This window comes from Camellia sinensis, chromosome 3, assembly GCF_055761805.1.
Source record: "Camellia sinensis isolate YWXY chromosome 3, ASM5576180v1, whole genome shotgun sequence".
Taxonomy (NCBI): domain Eukaryota; kingdom Viridiplantae; phylum Streptophyta; class Magnoliopsida; order Ericales; family Theaceae; genus Camellia; species Camellia sinensis.
Window position 1 is genome coordinate 140407678 of NC_138963.1, and position 26709 is coordinate 140434386.

The 26709-nt window shown below is 43.1% G+C and overlaps 1 protein-coding gene and 1 long non-coding RNA gene across 24 annotated transcripts in view; both read right to left on the reverse strand.

The window, feature by feature from the left end:
• LOC114266660 (Pleckstrin homology (PH) domain superfamily protein) overlaps positions 1-26709 on the reverse strand; it is a 74962-nt gene that overhangs the window by 23889 nt on the left and 24364 nt on the right. The window lies entirely within an intron of this gene.
• On the reverse strand, positions 5848-7282 carry LOC145822804 (uncharacterized). The gene is made up of 2 exons (XR_014364518.1): positions 6191-7282; positions 5848-6137 (listed from the first exon to the last, which is right to left on the reverse strand). It is a non-coding gene; the product is annotated as an uncharacterized LOC145822804 (long non-coding RNA).

Consider the following 26709-nt stretch of genomic DNA (forward strand, 5'->3'; position numbering starts at 1 on the left):
TCAAGACTCTAACCTGTTGCTTCTGCTGTTTGCAGCCAATTATCATGGCCTCTCTCTCTTGCTCCTGAACTTTCTGGACTATTGCTTTTATGTCCAATGCTGAAAATTTAATCAAAGCCAAGGACTTGGCTTCTTGTGGTTCCTCTCTTTGCCTATAACCAGGCATCATTGTCATCTCTAAGGACAACCTTTTCATCAGCACTTTTTTGGACTAAGTGCTTCAGGTGTGTCACCTCCTCATCAGCCGTCACTTCGGCTGAGCTGTCATCTTTCATCAGTATACTGAGAGGTGTCACTCCCTCAATATACAATTTTGCCTCCGCAAAGTCTGCACAGGCTATGAAGGGTTGAGGATCTGCATCGATTTCCTCTGTCTCTCCATTGCCTAAAGCCATCATGATTTTCTGATGTAAAGAAGAAGGCACACATTTGTTAGTGTGGATCCAATCCCTTCCAAGCAAAGCATTGTATTTAGCATTACTGTCGATTACGAAGAATGCTGTCATACAATCCCTGGTTCCCACACTTAAATTAATGGGTAGAATCCCCTGAGCCATTTGCTTATCTCCAGCAAAACCAGCAATGGTTGTGCTGGTTGGTATCAACCTGGGATTCTTTTTTCCTAGTTTCTTCAAAGAAGATTTCGGGAGTAGGTTTACTGCTGCCCCATTGTCTATCAGGACTCGGTTCAGCTGTATCCCATCAAAGAAAGCCTTGATGTACAAAGGCCTGACGTGCTGCGTCATCGAATCTGAGGGGTACTCAAATGGATACGATAGATTGATGCTTACCACTTCCTCACTTTCATATTCATCTTCCATCGGGGTAACCATTTCGAAATTATCTTGCACCATGCTTGCTTGCGAGTCTTCACTAGAGATCTGAACTGGATCAGCTTCCTGCCCCTCTTGATTTTCATCTCCAGCTTGGAATTCCTATGGTAGTATGTGTACCATGTTCACTGATACTGGAGGAAACGAGCCAAACTGGATGGCTGGCTGTACTTGTTCCCCCTCTTGGTTACTTTGGTTGACTCCCTCAGAAACATCCTGCATGATGCATTCTGGTATTTCATTGCTAACTGATCCCTTCGAAGGATCTTTCTCAACTGGCTCTTCAGTCAGAAACGTTTGCTTAGCCATGAAGGCTTCGAACATCTCTTCCTCTACGACCTCTTTCTTCTGGCTTATGCTAATCTCTTCTTCGGTCTCGCTATCTATCTCCATCAGAGCTTTCTCCAACCCTACCAAACTAGCCTTCTCTCTGGTTTTCAGTTCAGAATGAACCTTGGCCAACTGTTCTCGGCTGCAGACCACTTTGCTCTGTGGAACTGGCTTTGGAGCATGGTCTGACTTTGGGTTCTTCCTTCCTTCCGTTTTGACTGGTGAAGAATTTTCTCCACTTTCCTTCAGATCTTTCTGATACTGGGTGTACCTGCGCTGAATTTTTCTTCTCTATGATCTTGAGATGACTGGGACCATATCTGGTTCCCTTGTCTTTGGGTGTTTAAGCAGCACCCAATTATTTGGAGCCACCATAGGAGGCCTGATCATCCTGCCTTGGTTTACAACATCTCCTCGAACAGGCAATTCTCTAGGTTTGTTTTGCATTACAAACCAGTCTGGGACTCCAGGTACCCATGAACTTGCTGATTCAGATGCTGAACTGCCCTTTTCCACCTTCGAAGCCATCTTCGAAACTGGCCGTGAAGGTAAGTGCTTGGTTTTATCCTCATGTTTTGAATCTGATTCAGACCTTCGATAAGGGTGACCATTTTCTGTCTTGCGTGAAACTGGTCTAGGGGGCCAATCTCTGGCTTTGATTCCATGAACTGAACCTCTCTCCAGTTTTCTTTCAGAATGGCTACTCTCCATTCTATAATAGTTATGTGGCCTAGATTCATGCAAGAGCTTCTTGCCTTTGTCATGCATTATGTTCACCACAGGCTCAACCACTGGTGGTCTCTGCCTATCACTAGCCGGATACGGCCTTTTGTTGTAAGCATTGGTTGATTTAGGACGTCTCTGAACATCCCTGTAGTATTGCTTCCCATCAGTTGGAAGCCCCTTCAACCACTTGTAACTGAGTCTGCACCTGGGGCACATTCTCTGCATCACCGCTGCTTCTAAAGAATCATCATCCAGTGATTCTTCATCAGAGTGTTCCTTCTGGTGCGAGAAACCTTGTTCAATAACTGGTGGGCTTCTAGTATTCTTCTTGATGTTGGTTTGATTAGCAACATGCATCTGCACATTGACTTCCTCCAATTCTGTCAAGGACAAGTTCTGGAAGTCTGATGTAATGACATTGGCTGCTGCCTCTCCAACTTCTGGAAATGGATCACTGTCAATTCCCATGGCTTTTTCTGTTTTAGCTGAGAACTTCAAACTTCCTTTTCGAATCTGTTCTTGGATCCTGTCTCGAAAAACAATGCAGTTTTTAGTCGAGTGAGTCCAAGAATTATGCCATTTACAGTATACTTTTCCTTTTAGTTCATCTGGAGATGGTAGTTTTACTCCTTTAGGTAACTTAAGGAAATTAGCCGCGAGCAAATGATCAAAGATGTCATCTGCTTTTGTTAAATCGAAAGAGTATTTTCTGTGAAAGTCTTTCTTTTTAAACTGCTGGTCTATAGTTGTATCCTTATGAATTAATGCTTCACAGATTACGGGTTCTTTGCCTACAATCTCTGCTGCATCTATTTCATAATTAGGATCTCTATAATATGTCCTATATGATGCATTATTTCGATCTTGTTCCTCTTCTAATAATGCTTCATATCGAGACACCTTATAGGTCAGTTCGACCAAATCTCTGAATTCAGTTGAATCAAACTTCTTTCGAAGCCTGAATTCTAAACCATTTTGAGCCAATCTGACGAATTCTGGCTCTGGCAGGATGACTCTACATTTATTTCGAGCCCTTTTAAATCTGGCAATAAACTGAGTAGCCTTTTCTTCAGGCCTTTGACTCAATCTAGCCAAATCTGCCATAGATACTTCTGGCTCTGATTGGAAGAATTGGGCATGAAATGCCTCTTCCATTTGTTGCCAATTTTGAATGGAGCCAGGTGTAAGGTTGATGTACCATACAAATGCTCCCCCCGTTAGGGAATTTGGAAATAATCTCAGTTTCATATAGTCATGGTTAGTAAATTCACCGCATTGAGCAGCAAACCTAGCAATATGTTCTATCGTTGATTGATTTCTAGTCCCATAAAAAAGGGTAAAATCTGGTATCCTGAATCCCCTTGGGTATTCATGTACCCTATCTACCCATTCTGGGTATGGTTTTCTGTATATAGGAGTCTGGACCCCCCGAGCCATTGGTCCACATATCTCCCTAACAATATCAGCAATCTGGTCTCTAGGGACCATATTTTGTGCCTGCTGAACCACTACTGGAGGGGCAAACACAGGATTTGGTGGACAAACTTGTGCTTGTGGTCCTCTTGGTCCATAAGGTGGTAAATTTGGGGCTGGTTGTCCTTGCGGTGCAGGTTGCTGTTGAGGGTATGGGTAACCCCTTTGAGCATGACCTGCGAAAGGACCTGCAAAAGGTGCTGGAACAGGTGTTGTGTCTCTGCCATTTGTAGGAAAACCCTCCAACCCCCCGGGTGTAAATTCGAATAAGGGATTAGTGTACCCCCTCGTGCCAGGTATGGCTTCGAACATGGGATTTGTAACCATTCTTAAGCCAGTTTCTTGTATTTGGCCAGATCCACCAACTTGTGCGGCTTCATTATTAAGTACTGAGGCATTTTGGCCTGCTATAGGCCTTGAAATGGGTTCATACCAAGACTGAGGTGATGGTCTTTCAAAGTTTTGGGTACTAGTTTGACCATTAGAATGTCCATTAACTTGCATAGGCTGTTTTTCTCTAGCCACTCTTTGTTGGGGGACATTTACAACTTCCTCCGTGTGTCTTGTGTTTGTTGGTTGGTGGTTATTCATTCGATCCAAAAAGGATGTTGCCCACCTTTCCATTGTGTTCATTAATTGTTGTCCCATGGCATCTACTAAACCATCCCATGGATTTGTTGGTTGAGTAAATGGCACAGTGGATGGTCCAATTCCTTGGTTTCGTCCAATAATATGAACATATGGTTCTTGTCCAGAAGTACTGGTCTGTTCGACCATAGGTTCTGACAATATAGGAGTTTCCACAGGATGTGTTACCACATTATCCTCTGGATTTGGTATTTCTACCTCTCCTTCCACGCCTTCTTCCAAGCGTTCATTTTCTCCTTGTCGTCTTCTTCTAGCCATTTTTAATTAAGTCTCACTGGGCGTGCCAAAAATATATGTTGGCTTTTTGGCTTTTCGAAGGGTATTTTTGTGAATGTGAGCGTGCCAGCAAGGATCAATCAGTCCTTATAGAAATTGTGATTGCCAACCAATTATCAGACGATTGTGTTTTAGTTCTTTTCAGCCTCAATGAAGAGGACTTTTACTGGTGGCTTGACTTAGGAGAAATTAATAGAAATAACAGTAATATGAAGAACAATTGAAGTATTTCATAAAAATGAACACTTACAATGGTCCGAACGCAGCCTCAGAGAGGTTTACAACAGCAATCTACTTGAATCTACTTGAAGCTACTCCTATGAATCGAAGTGCAGTGCGGGTATTTAAAGTGCAGGTATTTAAAGAACAGGTATTTAAAGACTGGAAATGTAAAAGACTGGAAAAGAAAATATATGAAGTAAATGACTGATTTGTATGATCTGAGTCCCTCCTTTTTTTTCTGGGGGCTGCCCTGCTATTTATATTCGTCAGTGATGACCTTCGAACTGCACTTCGAACCGTCGAACTGCTCCTCCATGATCGCTGATCATGCTTCCTTACAAGTAGCTCCATTACGCCATTACTGGCAGTTAAGCTTCCCTCTTGTACTTGAATTTGAATATGAGTAACCGTTGAAGATATGTCATCTTGCATCCCGTTATTGATCTAGTGTTACTCAGATCATGTGAGGACCAATATTTATTGCCACGTGTACGATCGGGATTAAAGGCTTGAATAACCTTCCTTTACTACCCTTACTCTGCCACGTGTCGAACTGTAACTGGCTTTTACAAAATATGTAGCCAACACAGAGAACAATCAATAAAGTGATGCCCAATTTAGAACCAAGAAGAACAAAGACAACACCAAAACCCACAGGAAATAAATGTGTATGTATACATAAAAATACATATGTATATATATGCGTGTGTACATCACTTAAGTCCGAAGGGATATAGGAAACACACACAACAAACTAGATAACCAAAAAGAAACATTGAACTTAGCAATGAGCTTCACTGTTACTATAATCACACAATACAATCCAAATGCTATCCAAAACAATAAGTTTTATTCACTAAAACCGCTAGTCTTCTAATTTGTGCAACAAAAAGAAAATACTCTATTTAATACAGGGAAAACATTTTAGCTAATGGCTCATTCTATGGTTGCAAATCATCAAATTTATGTTGAGATTTGTTTGTAAATGAAATTGGGGTAAAGTGCACCCATCCAGTAGTACGTCCTGGATCAATAGGAAGATGACACGTGGATACATTTCCTTAATAATATGCATGCCTTCTGTAGGTGAAAACATTGATAAGGACACACAATTTCACCTTCAGGTTGTTATTTGAGATCCATAATTCTTGCTAGCAACTGTTTCCAAATATCCTAGGGCTACAAGCAAGGCAAATAAATAGTCCACATACGTGTCATCATGTAGAACCCATTACATTTTTAAATTGACAACGCCTTTTACTTTGTTTATTTCCTTTCTTTCTTTTTCTTTTTCTTTTAATTTAATTTAATTTTTTTTTTTTTTTTTTTGGGGGGGGGGGGGTCTTGTGACAAGAGCAATCTCTCTTCATTATTTGTTCTTCAAGAAGTAAAGGTTACCCACTAAACTTCGGTCAATGAATACACTGCAACATTTTAGCCAACTCCAAACCAAACTAAGTCTTGTGTCCCACTCAAGGTCAACCACATGAATCCTTTTTCACCATTCTGCTGTCAAGAGTTCTATACTCAAACTAAATAAATTCATATCTATTTTTTTATTATTGCATTCCATGTCAATTTAGGTCTTTCTTTTCCCCTAATATCTTAATTTATTGTGATTATATCACTCTTTCTAACCATTGCATCTGTGTCTTTGTTGTACATGACCAAACGAACTTCACCTTTTCTCTCTCAACTTATCTTCAATTGATGCTACTCTTACCATTTCACGAATATATTCATTTCCAAATCTTTCTTAGTTTTACCACACATCCATCTAAGCATTCTCATCTCAGCTAGACTTATTGCCAATATTTTAGCCATTAGCCTATAATTACTAAATCAAAAGCTAGTAAAACCTGTACATCTAATTGTAAATAGCTTGTTCACTGAATAGTCCCTCATTAATTAAAGAGCTAACCCAATAATTGGTTATTCTATGATATAATAAACTTTCTTTTCACCTAATATTTTAATTTATTGTGATTATATAACTCTTCTTAACCGTTGCATCTATATGTCTTTGTTATATATGACTAAACGAACTTCGCATTTTCTCTCTCAACTTATCTTCAATTGATGCTACTCCTACCATTTCATGAATATATTCATTTCCAAATCTTTCTTAGTTTTACCACACATCCATTTAAGTGTTCTCATCTCAGCTAAACTCATTGCCAATATTTTATCCATTAACCTATAATTACTAAATCAAAAACTAGTAAAACCTCTACATCTAATTGTAAATAGCTTGTTCACTGAACAGTCTCTCGTTAATTGAAGAGCAAAACCCAATAATTGGTTATTCTATGGCATAATAAACTTTTTTGTTTGCAACAGTTGTTAGTTATTAGAGGGCCCCAGTACTCCATCCCTTAAAATTTAAAATATTGTAACCATTGAAATGAATTCAGATATTCACATCCCTTTCCTGCATCAGAAATGTTGACATCACATTGAACAATATCACCCATTTGGCATCTGAAGTTTTGTACGAATATACTTATCCAAATCAACACATAAACAACACCACATAGGGCAATTATCAATGATAACATAAAGGGTTTAATAGTTAACAAGGCAAAAACTACCTACAATCAAGATAATCTCGAGATTCTTCCTATGAAAGCATTGCACAATAGCATTAGACTGGTAAACAACCCATGAAATGCAATGTAAACATTTTTTTCTTTTTAATCCACTGGTTTCATATGCTCTGTAGATTGATTTAAGTTTCCTATACATTTCTTACTGTCCACCTGTCACTCATAAAACTTGATGATACAGTTTGTTCCAGTGAATGGATCGGACTGGTCCAAGCTCCTCGAGCCCAGGTCCAAATGATCAAGCCCATCGGATAACTTGCAAACAAGTTCAATGGGGAACGGGGTAGTCCCCCAGTGAACCCTCCGACGAGCAAGTCAGGAAGACAAGTGGAGTGTATAGGGAGAAATTAGAGATAGAAAAGCTTAACCTTCTTCTTGTCTTCAACGTTTGCTTACATCCTTTGGTAATCATTTCGCTGTCCCTTCCGACCTGACCTCCTCGCCGAAAGTCTATGCTGTAGCTTACCTTGTTCAGGGTAAGAGGGTCCTGTTCCGACAGAAAGGTATTGTCGTAATAAATGCTGTGATGGGCTGCATTAATGGTGATGTGCAGTGGCTCGTCCTTCACCTGCCATGTGTCTGAACGCTATTAGCTTTTTATGCCATGTTGGATTCCAGCTGGGTTATGTATTGGGCTCCAAGTGATGGGCTTGGGTTGTTCATAGTGATTCATGGCCTTTATGGGCTTATACACGTCAGTAGTCCCCTATTCCCGAATGCAGCTTTAGTCCAACGAAGGGAATACTAATGAAGAAGATGAGGGTGTTAGGGATTGGCAGGATGGAGGTCGACCAGCAGGGGTGACCGAGAGGGCGAACCGACCGGGAGATGGTCCGACCGTGCAGGGTGACCGAGTGGAAAGGCCGACCACGAGGAGGGCCGACCGCAAAGGTTGGCCGAGTGGGAGGGTCGACCACGAGGAGGGCTGACCGCGAAGGGGGGCCAATCGCGAAGGTTGACCGAGTGAGAAGGTCGACTACGAGGAAGGCCGACCGCGAAGGGTGACCGAGTGGGAGGGTCGACCACGAGGAGGGTCGACCACGAAGGGTGACCGAGTGGGAGGGTCGACCACGAGGAGGGTCGACCGCGAAGGGTGAGGTGGAGGGGCGTGGGGCTCGAGAGGTGGCGTGTCACGTAGTGATTTGAAGTGGAAAAGACAGGGTAAGGGGAGGAGATAGTGGATCGTGGTCGTACACGTAGCAACATCCCGAGAGGGGGGAGATTAGGGGTTAGATCATAAATGAAACGATAGGTCATTATAGGTGTTGAAAAGACAGTTTTGGCGGATGATTTGAAAAATTTTCAAACTAGCAAAAATTAATTGGGATCCTTCGAATACGGGCAGACCGTGGGCTTTTGGCATTATTCGATTCACCTACTTGTTTACGAAAAATCAAAATATTCCAAGTGTGAATTCCTTTGTTGCTCACGATACACCTCTGCAACACTTTTTCAATTTCCTTGCACCTGCATCCGAAGGGATTCGCAGACATACCATAGAAATGGCCCAAGAAGGAGCTGCGAATGTCAGGGTGGATCCACTTGGTGATGATGATGCAATGGAGTTAGCACAACAATATAGGATGGAGAGGGTAGGGGAGTTGGTGGTACGATCCCATGGTTCCACCATGATAGCAGCTCTAAAGCCAATCAGCCAGGCAGAACCAGATCACTGGCATACAAAGTCAGATAGATCAACAGTTACTGCAGCGGATTTGGAGGCTATTAGCAAAAAATACCAGGTGCCTGCTGAAATAGAGTTATTGTTGCCGATGTCGACGGAGAGGCCATCCGACGCCAGGCTAGGGGAGTTTTCCCTTTATGAGGAAGCATTGAAGGGAGGACTGAGGCTGCCCCTGCCGCAAGTGGTGGTAGATATCCTGAATCGTTTGGAGGTAGCGCCGGGCCAACTAATGCCCAATGCGTGGAAGATCTTACTGGCCTGTGCAAGTGCGTGGCTGAAGGCGAACGAAAGGGCGGCCATGACAGTAGACGAATTCTTCGCATGTTACAAGGCCTCAGGGCAGCAAGAGACTTGGGTCACTCTGCAGGCTGTAGCAGGGAAAGGGCTGGTGGCGGGGCTGCCGTCGTCGATCAAGGGGTGGAGACCACGGTGGTTCTATGTGTCTGCCAGTGGAGGGGTTAGAGTGCGCACCATTTGGAAAGTGCCCACCAAGTCTGTGGAGCCAAAGCTAGGAGCCGCAGCAAAGGAGAGGGTGAAAAGGGTAAAGGAATGGAGGGAAAAGGAAGGGGCCAGATGGGACGAGCTCATTCAGCCGTCGGCTTTGTTTGATGCAGGGTTGGTTCCACAACCGAGTGGTGGGGACCTCGACCGAACGGAGTTAAAGGCAAGGAGGAAGGCTCAAGAGGCGGAGGACCAGACCATCTTGGCCAAAGCCCAAAAATTCAAAGAGTCGCAGGCAGACCGACCGCCACAGTCGGTTGCGAGGGAGAGGATCTGACCTCGCCCTAAACCCTTGGGGGAAAAAGACTTAAGTGAATTTGTGCCACGACCGCCCCCAACAGATCCCTTGAAGGAGAAGGCTTTGAAGGAGATGGAGGTGAGGGGCGTAGTGAAGAGGAAGAGGAGAGTGAAGAAGAGTGAAGAAGAGCCTGCCCTGAAGAGAATGAGGGAAGTGAGGGTAGAAGAGACCAGCATAGCCAAGGAGGCAGAGAGGGCGGTAGTGGAGGAGACCCCAGGAAGGGTGGTCGTCCCAGAAGTGGTGGACATCGCATCGGAGGAGATGGAGGTTGTCCCAGTAATGGTGAGGATCGCCATAGAGGTAGCGGGGGCCGCTCCCGGAGTGCAAGTAGAAGGTGGAGCGACTGGCCCTGAGCCAAGGAGGGAAGAACAGCCTCTGGGGGGTCCTACACCCCAAGGAGGGGGAGTCAGTCTGACTACTGCGATCTACCACGCTCGTGCAGTGGTTGGACGGCTGAAGGGAGAAGAAGGCCCAGCCAGGGCAGGGGCAGACTGCCTTATGGGGATTGTGGAAGAGGCGGCCTTGCGCTCAGCAGCCAGATTCAATGAGGCTGAGTTACTGAGGGGTTATGCTCCGCTCAAGTGGAGGTAACTACCTTAGTAGGGGCTCTGCTGAGAAAGGCGGGGGCTGCAAAACTCAAGGCAGATGAGGCCAGGGCTCAACTTGCAAAGTTAAAGAAGGAGAGTGCAAGTTGAGAGAGTGCTCACGCTGATCTGCAAATGGTCAAGGTGGAGTTGGAGAACACACGCCGCTCGAGTTCCAACTGGCTGGCGAGAGCAGAAGAGGTTGGATGAGGCCCAAAAAGCCTGCGCGGTCGCGGTCGAACGACATGAAAAGGCGATGAGCAATAATGAAGAGCTGGTCAGGCAGAAGGATGAGGCAGATGTGAAGATTGACGGTCTGCAGAAGGAGTTGGAGGGCGAGCGTGCTAAGGCAGTAAAGGAGAACGAGAGCCTTCAGAAGGAGTTGGAAGCAGAGAGAGCCAAGGCGGCTGTTGAAAAGGAGAGCCTTCAAAAGGAGTTGGAGGTAGAGAAAGCCAAGGCAACTACGGAAAAGGAGAGCCTTCAAAAAGAGTTGGAGGCAGAGAAAGCCAAGGCAACTGTTGAAAGGGTGACCCTGGATAAGGAGTTGGTGGAGGAGAGGGCTAAGGCAGCCTCTGAAAGGGCAGCATACCCCGATCTGTATGTGGCAGCAGTGGACCAATTCAAGGGGTCTGCTGAATTTCAGATGGCAGTAGATGCCGTGGATGCCGCGGTCGCCAGTAGTTTGGCGAGGGAGGAGTTTGGAGGGGCGGGTCCGTCGAGGACGACTGCTGGAGAAAGGACTGAGGCAGAAGTGATTGAGAGCTTCCAGCGGTCAGACTTTTATAAGCACGAAATGGCTGAGTTCTGGGGTAGTGGTTGGAAAATGTTCAAGCGTAAAGATGAGGAGCTGTTCCCAGACTTGGACCTGGGTAGTGTGAAAATCGATGACGACGTTGTGGCCCAGACCCCCCTTGATGAGGGTATTGAAGAAGAAGACCTTGTGCCCAGTGAAGAGGAGTAGTTTGAAGAAGAAGAATAAAGCCTTGCACAGACCTTGTGTGTTTGTGTTTGTTTTGTTTGTTGTTTTGTTTTATTTTTTGTTTTGAATGGCTGTAATGAACTCATGTACAAATTTCTGAATAAATAAAATTACAATTATGTTTTCATTTGATTGTTTGTGCTTGTGCAACTGAAATGAATGTGGGCGAGGCGTGTGTATAGCTCATTGTGAAGTGCAAAGTGGAGTTAAACTTGTAATAAGAACTAAATTTAAGAACTCCTCAATGTAGAGTGAAATTGAAGTTGTAATAAAAACTCAATGCAGGGTAAAGTTAGGAACTCCTCAATGCAGAGTGAAATTTAAAATGTAATAAAATTATAAGTTTGTGTTTGCCACACTGCTGAAGTAGATTAGTGGTTTATTGGAGTGAGGCTTGGCTTGTAAGGAAACAGGCTGACTTGTAAGAGTTTGATTGAGAAGAAAATAACCTGACTTGTAAAGAAAGCGTGTAAGAACGTCTTTGGAATTTGACTAAGCAAAGAGTGGTGTAAAGACTTGGACCTGGAATTGTGACTAAGTGTGTCTACTAATTCCACAAGTATGAAGTTTGCATAGATGGCTTTGACCGAGCCCTATACGCATGCTCAATTAGGGCTAAGCTATGATTCACTGACGTTGTAAGGAACTCAATCTGAACCTGAAATTGTGGCGCTCGGTCCGGCTGAGACTTGTTATGCTTAGGCTGGCTGAGGCTTGGTCTGGCCGAGTGCTTCATGCTCAGTCTGGATGAGGCTTTTCGTGCTCAGTCTGGCTGAGGCTTTTTGCGCTCGGTTTGGCTGAGGCTTTTAGTGCTCAGTCTGGCTAAGGCTTTTTGATGCTCAGCCTGCCTGAGGCTTTTCATGAGTGCTGCAATCAAAACGTCATTGAGACACCATATAGATAACTGAGATATATAATTGTTGGCAGGGAAAGTGTAACCCAGTTGATTAAAAAGTTACATTGCATGAGGGGATATCAAGAATGTGTAAATTTGCCGAAAAGAAAATACAATAACTAAGCAATACAAAAGTAAGAGCTTATTGAAAGTAACGTTTCAGGTGTTCGGCGTTCCATGGGTGGGGGGGGTCTCGACCTTCCATGTCCTGAAGTCGGTAGGTGCCCGGACGTGGTCGGGCTTTCACAACATAAGGTCCCTCCCATTTGGCTGCCAGTTTACCCTCAGTCGGATTTTTGGTGGCAAGAGTTACTTCTCTTAAGACAAGGCCCCCTACAGCAAACTCCCTTGGTCGGACTTTGCGGTTGTAGTGTGTTCTCATTTTCTGTTGGTATGAGGCCAGTCTGACAGCGGTGGTCTCTCTGAGTTCTTCAATTAGGTCCAGGTCTGCCCGACAGAGCTCTTTGGTTAGTGCTGGATCCGGATGTAAAACCCTGGGAGTAGGCAGACCGACTTCTACTGGAATAACCGCCTCAGCGCCGTATGTTAAGCGGAAAGGGGTTTCCCCAGTGGGAGTCCGAGCTGTAGTTCGGTAAGCCCAGAGTACATTCGATAGTTCCTCAGCCCAAAGTCCCTTAGCAGCTTCTAGCTTAGTTTTGATGATCTTTAGGAGAGAACGGTTGGTGACCTCGACTTGGACATTGGCCTGGGGATGACCGGGGGAAGAGAAACATGGTTGAATCTGGAGGTCGGCACAGAACTTCCTGTACTTGGCGTTGTCAAATTGTTTGCCATTGTCGGAGACGATGGCCTGAGGGATGCCAAACCTGCAAACGATCGACTGCCAGATGAACTTGGTTGTGTTCCGCTTGGTGATGGTGGTAAGGGGTTCTGCCTCTACCCACTTGGTGAAGTAATCAATGGCGATAATCACGAACTTGGTCTAGCCTCGGCCGGTGGGAAGTGGACCGACCAATTTGATCCCCCATTTGGCGAACGGATAAGGACTGCAAAGTGTGATCAACTTTGTAGGAGGAACATGGGGGATGTTGGCAAAACGTTGACACTTATCACATTTGAGCACGAAATCAGTCGCATCTTGATTGAGAGTTGGCCAGAAATAACCAGTACGGAGTATTTTGTGGGCTAAAGACCTACCGCCCGAATGATTACCACAAATTCCCTCATGGATTTCCCGCATTATATAGGTTGCTTGAGCCGAATTGAGGCATCGCAGGTATGGGCGTGAAAAACCACATTTGTACAAGACGTCACTGACCAGGATGTAATTGAACGACCGGGCCCTGACTTTGACGGCCTGCTGTTGGTCATCTGGGAGTTCTCCCGTTGTCAAAAATAGGAAGATGTCAGACGCCCAAGGGATAGGTTCGTTTTGGAGGAACTGCACTTCTTGTAGGTCGGGTGAGATGGCCGGGTGGGCTAGGTATTCGAGGCAGACACCGTGGTTGAGGTCGGAGTGGTCTGCAGAAGCCAATTAAGCAATCTCATCTGCCTTAGAGTTTTCTGCCCGAGGTATGTGCTTGATGTGGAAGGTATTGAAGAGGCGAACAAGGGGGAGGGCCATATCCCTATAAGCCCGCATTGTGTCCTCTTTGGTATCGAATTCTCCCGTAATCTGGCCAACAATGAGCTGGGAGTTGCTGAACACCCGAATGTGGCTGACTCCAATGTCCTTGGCGAGGCGGAGTCCTGCTATCAATGCCTCATATTCGGCCTCATTGTTACTGGCATTAAACAAGAAACGGATAGCACATTTGAAATAGCCACCCTCAGGGGCAGTGAGAATGAGGCCAGCTCCACTACCTTCCCTGCGGGATGATCCGTCGACGTTGAGAGTCCATGAATGCGGGTCTTTTGGCTCGGTAGGGGTTGGTGGGGGTGGAGGCGCAGCGGTTGGGGTAGGATTAGTGAATTCCAGGATGAAATCCGCAACAGCCTGTCCCTTAATTGCTGTTCGAGGCCGGTAGGAGATGTCAAACTGACTGAGTTCCACTGACCACTGCATGAGTCTGCCGGAAAGTTCTGGTTGTTGCATGACCTTCTTCAAGGATTGGTCAGTGAGAACCACTATGGAATGGGCCTGGAGGTAAGAACGGAGCCGTCTGGAGGCGGTGACCAAGGCCAAGGACAATTTTTCTAACAGTGGGTAATTCTGCTCTGTTTCCCTGAGAGGCCGACTGATGTAGTAGACCGGCTGTTGGACAGAGTCGTCTTCCCTGATAAGAGCTGCACTGACTGCGGTGCTTGAGACGGCTAAATAGAGGAAGAGGGACTCGCCCATAATTGCTTGTGAAAGGAGGGAGGGATTGGCCATGAACTGCTTCAACTGCCGAAAAGCCTCTTCAGATTCAGTTGTCCATTCAAAAGTTTGCTGAAGAAATTTGAAGAATGGTAGGCACTTATCTGTTGCGCGGGAAATGAAGCGGTTGAGGGCCGCAACTCGGCCAGTGAGCCTTTGAACCTCCTTAACCGTTCTGGGTGACTGCATCTCAATCAAGGCCTTAATCTTTTCAGGGTTAGCTTCAATGCCCCGCTGACTGACCATAAAACCCAGAAACTTCCCAGATCCTACGCCGAAGGCGCACTTCTCTGGGTTGAGCTTCATTTGGTACTTGCGTAGGGTGACAAAGGTCTCTCGTAGGTCGGACAGATGATCAATAGAGAGTTTGCTCTTGACTAGCATGTCGTCGACATATACTTCCATATTCCAACCTATCTGATGATGGAAAATAGCATTGACCAACCGTTGGTAGGTGGCCCCAACATTCTTCAGTCCGAATGGCATCACGCGGTAGTGGTAGGTACCTCGGTCGGTAATGAAGGATGTATGTTCCCGATCGGACGGGTGCATCAGGATTTGGTTGTACCTAGAGAAAGCATCCATGAAGCTGAGCATTTGATGACCGGCCGTGGCGTCGACCAGCAAATTTATGCGGGGAAGAGGATAGCTGTCTTTGGGGCAAGCTCGGTTTAGGTCAGAGTAATCGACATAGAGTCGCCATTTGCCATTGTTCTTGCAGACTAGGACCACGTTTGACAACCATTTAGGGTAATCCACGTTTTTGATGAATTGGGCCTCAAGGTGCTTGTCAACCTCTGCGGCTATAAGTGTATTGCGCTCTGGATGGAAGATGCGCTGCTTCTGGCGGTAAGGTCAGAAATGGGGTTCGATGCTGAGGCGGTGAGTTATGAAAGAGGGGTCAATGCCCGGCATGTCTGAATGGGTTCAGGCAAATACATCATTGTGCTTGATCAGAAGGGCGGTAAGGTCGGCCTTAGCTTGGGAGGATAGTTGGCTGCCGATCTTGGCAGTTTTCATTGGGTTGGTAGGATCGATGGGAACCTCAACGAGCTCCTCCACCGGTTCTCCTCTAACCAGCTTGTCCTCATCTTGGATGTCAAGTCCTTCACTGATCATGGCCTCCTTCAGCTTGACTTCCTTGAGTGAGGCGACATAACATTCCCTAGCTACGGTCTGCTCTCCCCTTACTGTCCCGACACCCAGGTCGGTAGGGAACTTTATGGCGAGGTGGTAGGTTGAAGTGATAGCTTGGAAAGCGTTAAGGGCGGTATGACCAAGGATGATGTTGTAGGCAGAGGGACAGTCGACCACAAGGAAAGTGAGCAACTTGGTAGTCTGCCGTGGGTATTCGTCGATGGTGAGGGGGAGATCGATGGAGCCAATGGAGGTCACCCGGTTGCCAGTGAAAGCGACCAAAGGGGTTTGGAGGGGAGACAGACTTTCCTCCCCAATCTTGAGCTGGCGGAAGCAGTTGAGGAATATGATGTTTGAAGAACTGCCGTTGTCGATGAGAACCTGTCTGACCTTATAGCTGGAGAAGAGGGAAGAAATGACAAGAGGGTCATCATGAGGATAACGGATGCCTGTACAGTCGGCGTCCGTGAAGGTGATGGGCTCTGTCCACTGCTTGGGCTGTTTGGAGGGTCGGTCTACCGTGGCAACTGCTTTGTCCGAGCCTTGCCTTATCTTCCTGAGTTCTGCCCTCTAAGCGGAACGGGATGGTCCGCCACAAGCAAGGCCACCTGAAATGACTCGGATTTCACCAACTGGCGGAGGGGGATTACCTGGCAGCCGAAGCTGTTGTGGGGGGCGATCATGGCCTTGGTTAGGTTGGGCTGGCTACCGGGGTGGGGTACGCCGGCGGTTGTTTCTAAGGGGCTCAGTTCTTTGCCTCTGTTGTGGGCGGGTGTCCGTGAATCGGCTGAGACGCCCTTGACGAATTAGGGTCTCAACCTGATCCTTGAGGTTGATGTAGTCATCAATGTTATGGCCATGGTCCTGGTGGAAACGATAATATTTGGACTGTTCTTTCCGATTGGAAGGGGTCCGTGAGAGTAGGGGCCATTTGAGGGGGTAGTCCCGTTGGATCTGGTGGAGGACTTGTTCCATGGGAGAATTAAGGGGCGTGTACTGCTCGAACTGACCGGGCGGTCGGGCTGGTGCCGACCGGTCAGCGCGAGGAGGTCGGTCGGTATAGTGGGGTGTTTGGCTGCTATACTGGGTGTTTCTGGGTTCTAAGTCTTTTCTCTTTTCTCTGGGGGTCGGGTTTTTAGGTATTGGATCTTGCCGAGCGGCTAGTGAATCTTCAGCATTCATGTATTTCTGGGCTTTGGAGAGTAGGGCTGCCATGGAGGTTGGGGGGTTTTTGGAGAGGGAGAAGAGGAAATCGGACGATCGTAGCCCGGCCATGAAAGTCGTGAGAATGACCTTGTCATCGTTTTTCGCTACTTGTTGGGCTTCGGTGTTGAAGCGGGTAACGAAACTGCGCAGCGACTCCCCCTCGGTCTGACGGATGTTGAGGAGTTGGGTTGTAGGGCGGCGTTGGCGCTGGGCTCCAATGAAATGGCTAAGGAAGGAGTCGCTGAGATGCTGGAAAGTGGAGACAGAGTCTGCTGGTAACTGGCTGAACCACAGTCGAGCTGACCCTTTCAGTGTCACGGGGAAAACCCGACACATAATCTCGTCAGGGAAGGCATGGAGGATCATGAGGGTACGGTAGGTCTCCAGATGGTCGACTGGGTCCGTCATACCGTCAAAAGAGTCAATGGTGGGCATCTTGAACTTGGCGGGCAGAGGTTTGTCCCGAATGGAGGCAACAAATAGTGAGCTTGCCGTGGTAGAGGGTTTATGCTGAATGTTCTGCATGACCCCTTGGAGTTGGAGCTTCATTGCTCGGAGTTCAGCGTCCCAGAGGGGAATGTGGTCACCATAGTCAGTCAATGGGGGCTGGACGCTGCTGGCTTCCCCTTCAGGGGCTGGTGCCAAGACCGAAGGGTGTGGGGCTGGAGGTGGTAGATTTATATGCAGGGGAGGAGGTTGTAAACCTTCTAAGTTGGGTGGATAGGGTTGTGGAACAGTATGGCTCGGGGCTCTTTCTTGGTTGGATGGAATATCTGGAGGTGGTGGAGGAGGCATCGGAAGGTTTCTTTGGAGTAAAGCATTTATCAGGGCCTGGTTTTGTTCGACCATGCGGTTAATGCTGTTGGTAAGCTCAATGATATACTGTGGTGGGTTGTTTGGATTGGGAGGGTCGGTTTGATGGTCGGCAGCATTATGGTGAGAAGCCATGGATCTAGTCGTGACCATACACTTGGATGGGTAGGAGGAAAAGGTTGTTAGAACAGGGTCTCCGGCGACAATGAGCACAACTAGCATCCGGATAAGAAACAGTTCCCACAGACGGTGCCAACTGATGATACAGTTTGTTCCAGTGAATGGATCGGACTGGTCCAAGCTCCTCGAGCCCAGGTCCAAATGAGCAAGCCCACCGGATAACCTGCAAACAAGTTCAACGGGGAACGAGGTAGTCCCCCAGTGAACCCTCCGACAAGCAAGTCAGGAAGAGAAGTGGAGTGTAGAGGGAGAAATTAGAGACAGAAAAGCTTAACCTTCTTTTTATCTTCAACGTTTGCTTATATCCTTTGGTAATCATTTCGCTGTCCCTTCTGACTTGACCTCCTCGCCGAAAGTCTATGCTGTAGCTTACCTTGTTCAGGTTAAGGGGATCTTGTTCCGACAGAGAGGTGTTGTCGTAATAAATGCTGTGATGGGCTGCATTAATGGTGATGTGCAGTGGCAATAGCTTTGCAGATCTTTGTCTGCTGATGTGGCTCGTCCTTCACCTGCCATGTGTCTGAACGTCATTGGCTCTTTATGCCATGTTGGATTCCAGCTGTCCTGGACCTCCCCAACTGGGTTATGTATTGGGCTCCAAGTGATGGGCTTGGGTTGTTCATAGTGATTCATGGCCTTTATGAGCTTATACACATCAAAACTAAAGAAACATCAAAGGAAAAATGTAAGTTCCAACTATTATAATTCATATTATTTTTGTTCATGAAAAGTGAAATTTCCTTACTGAGCCATAAAAAATAGATTAGGCCAAAATTTTGAATTCTTTCAACCCTAATAAATTGAAATTTGGGAAAACAAAGATTCACACCAACCGAGCCAAAAGAATTAGATTAGATGCAGTTTAGTGGAAGTTTTCTGTCCCATCCCAGATACTAAGAAATCTGAGGTTTGAACTCGGGAAAAATTCACTTTACCCCTTTTAATTTTCCCTGATAACACATATACTCTCAACTTTAAAAACATACACGCTTATACTCCTTATACTCTGGACTTAAGTGACAACATGGATGGCATTAACAGAAAATGGGAAAACACAAGATTTCCCATGAACTAAATTCAATACCTTTTCCCACCACCCAGCACCTCCCCACCCCTATTAGCAATGCTCTGAATTTTCTAATTGGAGGTGTGGTGAGCATTCAGATGCTGCTTCTATGAGAAGTACTTTTGAGGGCATTTTTTGAAATTGGTTGTGGTTGCAATCAGAGTCCTCTCGTCCATTTCTCATTTCATAGCCAGCAAAGGCCATAGAAAGTAAATTCTAGTTCTTTGTTATTACGTGAAATGGCAATGGGAACCTCACAATGATTTGGTAATATCAAAGGTGCTTCTGAATTTAAGCCAAGCAGATCCTAAATTAAAGGAAGACAATGTCATGCAAGGAGGAAAAAAAATGTCCCTTCAATTGTTTCAATTATTGTAGTGCTTCTCTGTGTTATCATGGATATCTTGCAAAAGATACGCAGTGAAGTTCGCTGATCATTTTTTGAGAATCCAAGATAGTTCCAAGTTTTGTTGAAGAGAAAGTATTAACCTTCAGTTCTTAAAAAATATGGTGCAAGGATGACTCTACTGATATAGAACATAAGAAGCTCAACGAAAAGTAAACTCAAAGAAGTGGCCATATTAGGAAATTGGCATGATTTCAATAAATAAATAAAAAAACTAATAGGAATCATTCATAATCATGTTTCTAATATTATTACAGCCTTATTTTATAATTATATTTATGTTTTCTAGGATTTTAAGCTTAGGGATATTTTGGTAATTTGCAAGAATTCTAAATACGGGTTTTGTGGGTATCCCATGGGTTGTCTTATGGGTCAAGTTATTTAATTAGTTTTTATTTATATTTCTTATTTAGTCTTAAATTAGTTTTGGAAGTCTAAAATATTATTGTAGTTTCTTTTTTTGGTTCAAGTTGATTTAGAAAGCCTCTAAAATCTATATAAAGACATGTAATGCTTCTAATTCTAGGAAATTAATATTTTATAAAAATTTGAGAGTTTTGAAGCTTCTTTATGGATGGTGTGATGCAATCAAACCCTAGTTGTGATGCCTATGGAATCTAGGTGTGATGCCTAGACCTATCTTCTTCTTTTTTGTTTCAATTTACTATTCTCGGATTACTATTCACAGCCCTCTAAAAGTATACTTTTCAATCACAAAACCCTATCCATTCATCCCCAAAGCAACCCTAATCCCTTCCCAAACCTATTAGTCTTTAATTTCACCCCTAAAACCCTAAAGTACACATTGTTTAGGCCGTCAAATAGCCTCTGTTTTGTAAATCCACTACTTATCTTGCATCAGTTTGGTATCAAAGCTTAAGGTTTCACCACTATGTTCTTACAAAGTGGGAGATCTTATGTGCTACAATATGTTATACCCCATAACAGCGAAGTTTCGGATTTTGAAGGAAGAGATGATCCTATGGTGTTCTCTAATTGGCTTGTTTCAATTGAGGAATATTTTCATTGCTATGATTGAACGGGTGATCAGAAAGCGAGATTTGCTAAGATGAAACTTGCAGGATTGGCAAAACTTTTGTGGTATCGTGTTGAAGAAAATATAAGAAGATTGGAATTGCCACCAATAAACACATGGCAAGAGATGAAAGCTAAGCTTCAAAGGAAGTATATGCCTTCAAATAATCCTGTAGAGTCACATGAGCAGCTTGTTAGTTCAAGACATGGCTACACTTTGTTTGAAGAATATATGCAAAGACTCAAGGCACTTGACTCATGAAATCAAGTTGTGGAAGACACACGCCAAAAACTTGCTGGATTTAAACATGGTTTAAGGCCTATTATTAAGCAAGAAGTACCACGTCAATCAAGATATAGCATGGAGCACGCACAAGAAGTCGCACCAAAGCTAAAACCTATTGGTGAAAACCAAAACCTTGTGCAATTGATGTTACAAGTGAAGAAGAACAATCAAAATCTGCACAAGATGCAAGATAATCAGATTATGAAGGTTGAGAAGTCTCCAATCAAAACTGCATGTATCATCCTTGAAGCACAAAAAGTTGAAAGTAAGGAATTGAGTGATATTTGTGTCAAGGTAACTACACCATTCAAAAGTTCCACTGCTAGTCCTGCATCTAATATGCACCTGGAGGTGGCTAACCCAATATCTAAGTCCACTGATGAACCATTAACGAGAATGAATGTTGTTAGACATCAAAGCTCTAAGCCATTAGAGTTACAAGTGGAGGAAGATAATGGAAATCAAGCCAAAGTGATTAATGACGAGGTTAATGAAGGTGAAAGGGCTCTGATTGATGATTCAAAACCACCCCAAGAAGATCTAATTGTTACTCAAGAAGAGGATGATGTCCAAATAGAAGACTCGAATGTCACACAAGCTATAAGGAGTGAAGAATTAATGCATCCTGCTGCTGTTCCAGAACTTATATTGCAACCCGAGGTCTCCGAGGTAGTGCCTGCAAAGTCACCTAGTGAATTTGCTCCAACCATAATCAATGAAGTAGTCAATGGTGAATCAAAAGATGACCTTGTGCTAGGAAAAGAGGTTGAAAAGAAAGAATCGAAGTTGTTGGGAATATTGAAGAAAGCCTTATGAAAACTGATTTGGATGAATTTAAAGATTTGATTTTTATGCCAATTGACTTTATTATTCTAGAAATATTTAGTGACACGATTGAAAAGATCAATCTCTCATTATTTTTTTTGCAATCTCAACGAAGAAGAGGTGGCGTGAACTTGAACATTTTAATGTGAAGTTATGGATGCAATTTCAAAACATATGGATTCTTATACTCAAGCACTTCAAAACTTGAGGTTGAGTATTTTCCAACCAAGGGAGAATGATACAAAACATAAGAAGCTCAAGGAAAAGTAAACTCAAAGAAGTGGCGATATTTGAAAATTGGCATGATTTCAAAAAAAAAAAAAAGTAATAGGAACCATTCATAAACATGTTTTTAATATTATTAGAGTCTTATTTTATAATTATATTTATGTTTTCTAAGATTTTAAGCTTATGAGTATTTTGATAATTTGCCAAAGTTCTAAATATGGGTTTTGTGGGTCGCCCATGGGTTGTCTTATGGGTCAAGTTATTTAATTAGTTTTATTTATGTATCTTATTTGGTCTTAAATTAGTTTTGGAAGTCTAAGATATTATACTAGTTTCCTTTTTTGGTCCGAGTTGGTTAAGGAAGTCTCTAAAGTCTATATAAAGTCATGTAATGCTTCTAATTCAAGGGAATTGATATTTTATAAAAATTTGAGGGTTTTGAAACTTCTTTATGGATTGTGCGACGCCTAGACCTATCTTCTGTTGGAAAAAATGGTTTTATATAGGCATATTTTTTAACCCAATTTGGGTGGACCCCAAACGACTTTTGGGGTGGGTCCGAAGAGGTGAAGTGGTGAAGACGGAACGTCAAAACCATTTATGAGTGAATGGGAAGATGACGTCGTTTTCGGGTTTAACATTAATTTTTTAGATTAAATTCTTTTGAATTTTTTCAATAAAAATTATTGTGGGAATTTAATTTAATTCTAAATTCAAATTTTGAGTTCCTAAGTGGTTTCTTAAAATGTGTAATTTTAGAATTTAATTTAATTCTAAATTTAAATTTTAGATTCCTTAAATGTTTCCTAAAGTTCGTACCTCTTTATTTGTTTATTTATTTAACTATTTCAATAGTTTAATATATATATATATATATATATTTGAAATAGTTTAAATAACAAATTACCTACAGGTTTGACTTGGTCAACTTCGGATCCTTTATGTTTGAAAATTTATTCATTAACAGATTCAATTTTCAAATGCACTTGTTCATAGGTTTTGGACAACTTCCACTAACGGTCAACTTTTTTGAATTTTTGTATTCATTGTGCAAACAGTCCATAACTGTTTGGTTACTTAAAAGGTTGCGCCTATTCGGATGTCTCATTTTTTGCCTATATATATAGATCTTATTCCAGCAGTCTTGGAACTTGAAAAAATTCGGAAAATTCAGTCTGATATTTGGTCCCTTTGCTGTCCATTTCTTTTAGTGCATTATTCCTCATATTTAGTTTTAGGAATAAATATTCAGAGAGTTAGAACACAGGTTTGGTTCGCCGAACAAATTGTTTGGAGTACTACTACAATTTGTGAAGATCATTGTATCCTGGGAGATAGACGCCACTCAACCGTAAGTACCGTAGCGGGGCGAATCTGTCTTAAGGACAGAGTGTCACACACTCGACTTGGTCTTAAATTATTTATTCGGTTCAACGAAATAAATTCGGTATGTTATTTAATTATTTTGTTTGACTTATTTCCATTCTTTTTATTTACACAGAAGATTGTTCCAACATTCTTAAGACAGATTCGAATTATTCTGTTTACAGAATTTTTCGTTTGTTTTCCTTTTTCATTCTTCGTAAATAATTTCGGAAGAAAATTATTTTTTGTGGATTTACAAAATAATATTCTGGTTGGAAAAACAAATAGTGATTATATGCTATTTGACAGATAGTAGTAATATACTGTCTCTTTTCTTTGACAACAACTAGTAGTGCGATACTGGTGTCATTAACAATTCAGAATATATTTTTATGGAATTTTTTCAGAAATTAATTTTGGGTTTTAGAAATTATTTTCTGAGTTTTCATTAATTAAAATTCTGTTTCAGTATTTTAATTATTGAAGTGTTACTGAAATTAATTTTCTTGTGTGGAATTAATTTGGTTGAATAAAACTTTATTTTATTTCCAAATTAATTGAAAAATAAAAGTTATAGTTTTTATTTCTTTTATTTTTACAGAATTTAATTTCTTGTGTGGAATTATTTTGGTTAAATAAAATTTTATTTTATTTCCAAATTAATTGATAAATAAAAGTTATAGTTTTTATTTCTTTTATTTTACAGAATTTAATTTTCTGTGTGGAATTAATTTGTTTAAATAAAATTTTATTTTATTTTCAAATTAATTGGAAAATAAAAGTTACATTCTTGTTTCTTTTATTTTTACGGAATTTAATTCTGTGAATTTGGTTTAATTTTCTATGTAGTGTAAATTCTAATTATAATTTTGTTTTATATATTAAAATTGATGGCTACTGAAACAAATGCCCAAACAAGTACTACTGTGGTGGCTGCAATGACGCCAACCCCCTCTCCTGCTGTAATAGTACCGGTAAATCACGGTGAAAAGCCAGAGAAGTTCTTAGGAACTGACTTTAAAAGATGGCAACATAAAATGTTGTTCTATCTTATAACTCTGAACCTGGCTCATTTTCTCCATGAAGATGCTCCTATCCTGAAAGAGGATGAAACCGACCGGCAAGTGGTTGCTGCGGTTGATGCTTGGAAACATGCCGATTTCCTTTGCCGGAATTATGTCTTGAACGGACTTGACAACACATTATACAACGTTTACAGTCCAATCAAGACAGCAAAGGAACTTTGGGAATCGTTGGAGAAAAAGTACAAAACGGAAGATGCCGGCTCAAAGAAATTTGTGGTTGGCAGATTCTTAGATTTTGTAATGGTTGATTCAAAAACTGTGATCAGCCAAGCTCAAGATTTCCAACTCATCCTGCATGACATTCACGCAGAAGGTATGTCTCTCAGTGAATCCTTTCAAGTTGCAGCCTTAATTAAAAAATTACCAAAAGGCTGGAAGGAATTCAAGAACTACCTTAAACATAAGCGCAAAGAAATTTCTATGGACGAGTTAATTGTGCGTTTGAGGATTGAGGAGGACAACCGCAATTCTGAAAAGCGGGCTGGTAAGCATCCTATGGAGTCTAAGGCAAATGTGGTGGAACATACTTCAAAAACCAAGAAACGAAAGTCTTCTGGAGAAAGTTCATCACATGGCTCTAAAGGGGGGGATAATAATAAGTACAAGTTTAATGGCAAATGTTACATCTATGACAAAGAGGGACATCGGGCCAAAGATTGCCGTAGCAAAGGAAAAAGTAAGAAAAGAACAAGCAAGAAGCCTGCTCAAGCCCATATGACCGAAGTGGACAATATTTCCAATGGTGTCGATGACATCAATCTTTCTGCAGTTGTTTCCGAGGAAAATCTTATCGGAAATCCTAAAGAATGATGGGTGGACACTGGTGCTACTCGCCATATTTGTGCCGACAAAAAGATGTTCACATCTTATTCTCTAGTGGACAATGGTGAACAACTGTTTATGGGCAACTCCTCAACTTCCAAAGTTGAAGGACAAGGAAAGATTGTACTCAAGATGACATCTGGAAATGAACTCACTCTCAACAATGTGCGGCATGTACCAGACATTCGCAAGAATTTAGTTTCCGGATCTTTGTTGAGTAAGAATGGGTTTAGGCTAGTTTTTGAAAGTGACAAGTTTGTACTTACCAAAAACGGAATGTATGTAGGAAAAGGTTACATGTCTGATGGTGTAGACACCCCATTTTTGACCGTCCTCAAGACTTGGACGTCACCGTTTGAACACTCGGTGATCATCCATGTTTGCGTTCGTTTGGAGTTCCCGGAGGTCTCGACTACGCGCCTTGTCTCAGGATCTCCGAACTCGACTGTTTAGTGTCTGGTTTTGCACCAAACACTTGTGTTGTGCCTTGGAAGGGCAGGGTAGGGCTTGTAGACCATCCCCACCCACCACCGGCAAGGGCTAGAGGCCACCGGCTGGTTTTTGCTGCCACCGGCAATGTATATTGCCGGCCGACACTCTTTTTGGCCAAGATGGCATTTTTGGCCGGCCGACTACTGTGCATCTGCTTTTGCAGATATTTTAAGACAGCTGTCTTGCTTTTGGCTCCCCTCCATACACGTGTATGGATGGATCTCTCTCTTGGAAGCTTGTCTTGTAAGCTTTACAAGACAAAAAGCTTCTATATAGAGAGAGATTGGTCTCTTGGCTGAAGGAGGTTAGAGACTTAAGATTTTTTGAGAGCTTAGACAGCCATTGTTAGGGTTTGAGTTCTAGGGTTAGGGTTAGATACACATTCTATCTCTCTTTCCCTCTCTTTTGTGCTCTTGTGTGTGTTTTAGTCCATACTATTGCACACAAGCACCTAGTGTTTCACCTTTCTCTTGGAACTGAGGTTCTAAGGGACTGATTTTGAGGTTTTGAAGCTGATTTCAAGCCAAGGAAGGCCATTGGAGCATCATTGTTGAAGAAGGCTTCAAGGGTAAGAATCTTACCCCTTTTTACCCCATTTTTGCATTGTATTTCTACCTATCTTAAATTCGTTTTTGAGCTTGGTGTATAATACAAAAAAGTTCTGTTTTTAGACCCTCTTGGTTGTTTGTGAAGAGTGTTTTGTGGTTTGGGTAAGTTTGAATACCCTTAGGCCTTGAAAGGCCTCATTTTGTGCCCTTTTGTGTGAACTCCGGGATTTTGGTGTTGGGGTCTCTTCACCACTGAAATCTTGAGGGATTTCAGTGGTGAAGGTGATGCCTTGAAGTCCCAAGAAGGAGAGGGCCACCCCCTCTCCTTGTTGTCCTTGAAAAGGGCATGTTTTGGCCTCTTGAGAGAGCATTATGTTTGAAGGTGTATTGACCATGACTTGGCTGCTTTTTATGCTTAATATGTCATGTTATACCTCTGTTTTTGATTGGTTTTGGTACTCCATGCATGCTTAGCATAGTTGCCATGTAATGCCTTGTTTATGCCTTAACATGTCTTAGGTTGTGTGCCTTCGTTTCTAGCATGTTTTAGGCTTACATTTGTGAAGATTTTGTGCTTATCTTGACATGTTTTAGGTCTGTCCATAAGTGTTTGGGTTGATTTTGGCATGCTTGGTATAGTTCCTTTGTATTTGGGCTTGTTGGCCTTGAGCATATGAATGTATAGCATGACATCTTTGCATTGATTTGGTGATTTGGGATCATCCACCATGTCATTTCAGTCCTATTTGCATGCCTATATGTTTACCTTGGATGCATCTTTAATGCCTCATAAGCTTGTGTAGCAATGCTCCATGTTTTGGTGTTTATGCATGCCTTTGT